Genomic DNA, 5,920 nt, shown 5'->3' with positions numbered 1-5,920 from the left:
GGCTTCACTACCAATCTGCCAAGAGCTGGGGCTTCCCTTAGCTTATGGAAAACAGCAATTTGCAGCCAGCCTTGTCTTCTAGATAGAGGTGCAGGCTGCAGAGTTCACAGGTCTGAGCATTCAGGCTACATAGGCCACTCCATTAATAAATAGGAGGGAAGCTGCAGCCATGTCTGTCTCCATCCATTGTGTCTTGTCTAAGATTGGAAGCTCTTTGGGGAAAGAACCGCCTTTTTGTTCTGTTTGTCCTGCACCTTGCATAATGGGGCCTTGGTCACTGGCTAGGGCTCCTTGGTGCTACAGGAATGCAAATAATAATAATTAGCCAAACTTTGGAGACCCTGCCCTAGGTGTGTTCTTTATCCTCCTGTCAGAATGCTGATAACACTGAACAGCCCGGACTCTCCTTGCAACTATGCTATTTGGTTTATAAATACCTTTAACGTGATGCCTGTGGGCTGGGAGAAGGCATTTGTGGAGGGATGGATGTGTGGTTAACATCACAGTGACATTAATGTTGGAGGAGGATGCACGGTCAAGCAGTCTGAGACCAGAACAGTGAGTGAAAAGATCTGGGTTCTGTGCCCACCTCTACCAGAGACTCACTGTGTAACCATGGGCAAGTCACGTCATCTTGCGGCTCCTTAATTTATCCCATCTGGAACATGGAGAATATAATTATTTCAAGACTCATAGCGTCATTAAGGGTATGTTTACATAGCCTGGGGCAGTGAACCTCCCAGCCTGGGTGAAGAGACTTGTACTAATGGGACTCACGATAGCACTCTAAAAAGATCTGTATAGAAAACGCTTTGGAGTTCCAGCCTCAGCAGCAACTTCAAAGCGCTGTCTACACAGCTATTTTTGGACCACTAGCATGAGCCCTGCAAGCCCAAAGTCTGTCGACCCGGGTGGGGAGCTCACTGCCATGGGCTGCATGGTCATGTCCCGTGAGGCTTAATACACTCATGATTGTCAAGTATTTAGAGGGCCTCAGGTGGAAAATGCTACGGAAGTGAAGAGTATTATTGTTAGGTATCTTTTCCTTCCGAAGAGTAATTGATAAATTAGTAAGAAAAGATCTCAGTGTACACTGTGCCTGCCAATTGCATAATTGCTTAATCCTGTTCCTTCCAGTAGGGATTGCCCAACACTAAATCATAATGTCTGTGGATTAGCTGAGGCCCTATGATCGTTAAAAGGGAAAGGACTAGTACTTTTAATGGTTTTAGAAAGCCTGACTGTTCCCATATTTCCCCTATGAGCCATGGGAAGCGGTTACTTCCTGAAAGCTCTCTGGGACTTGCATGGGGTGAAGCGCCGTCTAAACAGAGATTAAAGGGCGAGTCAAAAGGTCTCGCTCCTCTGCGTGAATGTTAAAACATCCTAACAGTTGGGATGAAATTCTAAAGAAGCTGAATACAGACTGCCCTCCTCATGTGTCCATCTACCAGCTGGAAACTCGATCCGCCCTTTGGCAGCTTGGTTCCTGACAAATTGGGAGGATGAGCTGTTGATGTGAATGAAAACAGCTCCGAGTGCCTGTCCATTGGCAGGAACCCCTTGAATTCCTTCCCTTTAATATTTTGGCCACCCCTCCTCATCCTCAGGCTGTCTGTATTTCAGTCAGATCTATACATCCGAGTGAGTGTTTTTACTTTGCTGTATCAGTGCTTAGTGGTTCCCCACATTTCTACTCAGCTCTCTCCAACTTACATTGACTAGTAAATCCCTTCGGAGACCCATACCAAAGAACTGGTCTTTAGCGGGCACGTTTCAGTGCTTAATAGGAAAACAAAACAAATTTGATCTCTAACTCTGCTCCCAGCGGTGCCCTCATCTTGAACACATGTTAGAGTCAAACTGAAGTGGTTTTAAAAATAAGGACCGTAAAAGGCTGTATAAAATCACAGATTACTCACAGAATCAGGAGCCAATCCAGTCCTGCTGCAGAGGGCGAGGGGGCTCCCTTTTGAGCATAGCATAAATATGATAAATAAATATGCTTTTAAAAAGAAAACACTGGTGAACTGGGGCCTCCCTCATTTCACTGCTGTGACCTGAGCTCAGGAGTCTGGGTCCTCACTGTGGCTAGTGAGACCGGAATGAAATCTGTCGCTGCCTCGACTGCACGGTTGTCAGCAGGAACAGAACTGTAAGACCCTCTGCTCCACAGATCCAGGTCTCTGTCCCCTGCACCAAAGAAGAATCCCCATTCACTATAGCTGGGGCAGAGATTAGAGCTTTGGTAGGCTGCACGCACCAGCAGGTGACATGGGGCCTCACCCAAATCCCTCTAAGGTTGGTGGAAAGACTCGTCAACTGCAATGGACGTTAGCTCAGGCCCATGATGAGCAGGTCCGACATTGGCACACATCCCGTTCACTCTGACGAACCACATTATGGCGTAGTAATGGCCTAACGCGGAGTGAAGGGAACTGATCCCTGTTTAGGTCTTAGGGGGTATTGGCTCCTGCAGGGCAAACACAGCTTTTTTCACCTAGATAAAATGCCTTTAGCGTCACACTTGGGGCTAAACTTGGTGGTGAGGTAAGCAGTGGCTCAAGTTACATTTTAGCAAGTCCGTGTGTCAGTTACATACCGAAGGAGTGGAAGGGGTTGTGTACACAGGGAAGGAAACTAACAGGAGAGACTAGGTATAGCAAGGAAGGGCCTTCTTTATCTGACACCTTCTGTCAGGCCTTGTCTGCATTGGGAATAGCCCCGCTTCAGTAGTCAATGTCGTTCAACTAGCACTGGCTCCAAAGCCTAGACAAGGACATGCCAAAGTTTGCACCAACTGAGATAATAGAGTCTTACCCTTGCACAATTAGTTCAACTGGTGAAAAAGTCGATCATGCAAATATAGAAACAAAACTCAAAATCTCATTTGGCCTGATCCTCAGCTGGTATAATGTGGAGTAAGATCCACTGATTTCAATGGGGCTGTGCTGATTTATACCAGATGAGGATTGGATTTATGCCGAACGAGATTGTCAATCTTCTCCAGAGTTGCCCCAGTGAATTGAGAAAGTAAATCCATCTTGTTTTGAAAGTATCCAATTTAAACCAAACAAGAATCTGTTTCCTCTGAGGCTGGTGCTGCTAAGTCTGTATTCTGCTAACGATTTGGCATCTAAACACTTTGTGCATTTGTTTTATTTTGAAACAACATTTCCGCGCAAAATTTAAAGGGGAATCTAAACACGTCTCATTCGACATGTACTAGCTACTAAATCTATTAACACAGATAAAGTGACCGCAGTTCCAAACTAATGACTGGGCAGATGGAGCAGTGGTTTAGAAACTCCAAACTGTGGGGTGCTTTAGCCTCTCAGTGTCCTACCGAACATTATGTCTAGGGATGCCATACTCCCTTAACCAGGCTGTGCCTCATCCTATCTGTCAGATGTCATTTCCCAGCTTAAAACAGATGTTTCCCACATGTCCTTGTGATGGGGTGTCCACCCTGCACATGGCCTGGACAGCTAAAATAGGGCCATTAATCTACAGGCTGCACCTGGAGAGGCACTAGTGACTGGTAAAGACGAATGGCTGATGAAGCTCCGCTGGGGAAGGAGCTGGGACAGGCTTATAAAGAGAGAAAGTTGGTGGTAGGAGGAGGGCTGCAGGGAGGAGCTGTGCTGTCACTCCCTAGAGGCATGGGGAGTTGGCTCAGTACAAGGAGGTAGTCTAGGTGGAGAGTGAGCCCTGGAAACTACAGACCCTGACAAGTAGCTGAGAGGGGGAAGCAGAGGAGGCTCCAGTGGTAACCCAGAGGTGGGCCAGATGATAGGGCAGAAAGGTCGGAAAGAGACCAGAGAAACAGCAACAAGACTGGACCTTGAGCAGATAGTGGTGGCTGGGTGTAGGGTCCCTGGGCTGCAGTCCAGGGTGGTGGGTGGGCCCAGGTTCCCCTATTGCCTGGGCCAGTTGGGCCAGTGGCCTTTGACATCTCAGAATAGGAGGACTATGTGATTTGGCTGGTAGACCGAATGGTGAAGAGGGAATAACCTGAGTCCAGAGGGAGAGACTGTGGGGCCAGCAACTGAAGGAGGAGGCCTCAAACCAGTTGAGAGCTAGCCCCCAGACAAGCCACAAAAGGAGGCACCCCAGCAGTGAGCAGTGAGCCCCATTGTGGCCCCCTAGAGAGAAAGTGCTATCCTTACCGACGGGTGAGCAACTTGTACAGGTGACTCAGTGCAGAAGCCCAGAACGTGGCTCAGTATCTGCCTCCTGGTAAATCTTTACCATGAAAACAGACTAGACGTTTCCCACCGTACATGGGCCAGCCTCCCAACTGCTCTAACTCTCCGATTGGTTCCTCAGGACTCACCAGAGGCGTTGAATAAAACTATTCCGGCTATGCAGAGACTGGCAGGATTCCTCCGAGGGTAGGAGCTCACTGAAATATAAAGAGCTCTTCTCCCTTCTGAATCCACCAGTCCCCCTGATCTATTTTCAGTCTGCCGCAGAACAATCTTTGGCAGTTCCTATGATACGCAAGCTGCTAGCGGACCTCGCCACATGCTCTAGTTCTTCCCAGCTGTGTCTGATCTTTGAGCTCATCTGCAGGAGAGACAAGGCCCTTGTCAGAGAGAACAGAATTCTAGGGCCCAGAGGCAGCCTGATTCTGCAGGCACATTGCCTTCGCAGGCCCTCAATCTGTCACAGAGAATGACAAACCCTAGCAGTGGTCACTCCAAATCCATTCCTGTTCACTCCACAGTTCAGAAATGCCAGACTTGGCTAGAAAATTCAAGGGGAATCCCAAGAACACCTACCAAATCCTGTTTCCCTGTTGAAGTTAAGGCGGGCCCTACAGTTAACAGAAAGTACAATTCTCGTCATTGTTTTGTGTCAGGGTGGAACATCCCCCATTTCCCCCTCTGCCACTGCTACCATCACTACCCCCAACAGCCCAGCCCTGAATTACTAGGAGTTTCCAGGCAGCCGAGGATGGCTTGGTGTGTGTACCACTGGAGCCTTCCTACAATTCTGATCCAACCACTGGTCAGAGGGCTTGCTTCCTCTCCTGCAGGACTGAGCACATGTTTATATTTAGGGACGGAGGGGCCAAAAGAGAAGATGCTGGAACAAACTGCTAACAGTGGCTGGGATTATGAAAGGGACCTAACGGAAACAGGTGTAATTCAAAAGGAGTTTGGGTCCTTTGAAAATCTCAGTTGTAAAGTGCAAGTCACCAGATGGTCTTAATCCAAAGCATTCTGAAAGAACTTAAGCATGACGGGGCTGAGCTGCTAACAAAAATAGGGACCCATTAAATCAGCGACTGGACCAGAGTAGCAGCAAATATTGTATGCATCCTAAAGAAGATGCTAGGGATGATCCTGGGCATTACAGGTCAGTAAAGCCATTACGTCAATAACAAGTAAATTGGATGAAGCAATAATGAAAGAATTATAAAACACTGAGCTGAACATACAAATCAGCCTGGCTTTTGTAAAGAAAAATCATGCCTCTTTAATCTGTTCAAATTCTTTGAAGGAATCAGCACAACAGTAGATAAGGAGAAGAGGCAGGTATAATTTAATTGAAGCTTTATGAACGCCCAAGTGAAGTCGTCTGCAAGCTCTTCAAGAAACCAAGTAGTCATGAGAGGAGAGGTAAAATTCTGCAATGGGCTGGAAACTGGCTACAAACAATAAACAAAGAGGACGAATTTTCCAGGAGGTTAATTGTGGGGTGGCCCAAAGGATCCATAATGAGACTTGTTACTAAATATTTTTATTAGTTACCTGGAAAGGAGATGAACTGTAAGGGGGCAAAGTTTACCAGTGACCAAAATCATTTAGGCTAGTCAAGTCTTGACAAGACTGAGAAACTTAAGAGGGAGCTAGCAATGACTGATGATGGGATAACATGACAGCAGGTGGAATTCAGTGTTGATAAACACAAG

This window comes from Eretmochelys imbricata, chromosome 15, assembly GCF_965152235.1.
Source record: "Eretmochelys imbricata isolate rEreImb1 chromosome 15, rEreImb1.hap1, whole genome shotgun sequence".
NCBI lineage: Eukaryota > Metazoa > Chordata > Testudines > Cheloniidae > Eretmochelys > Eretmochelys imbricata.
Note: the sequence above shows the minus strand (reverse complement) of the source record.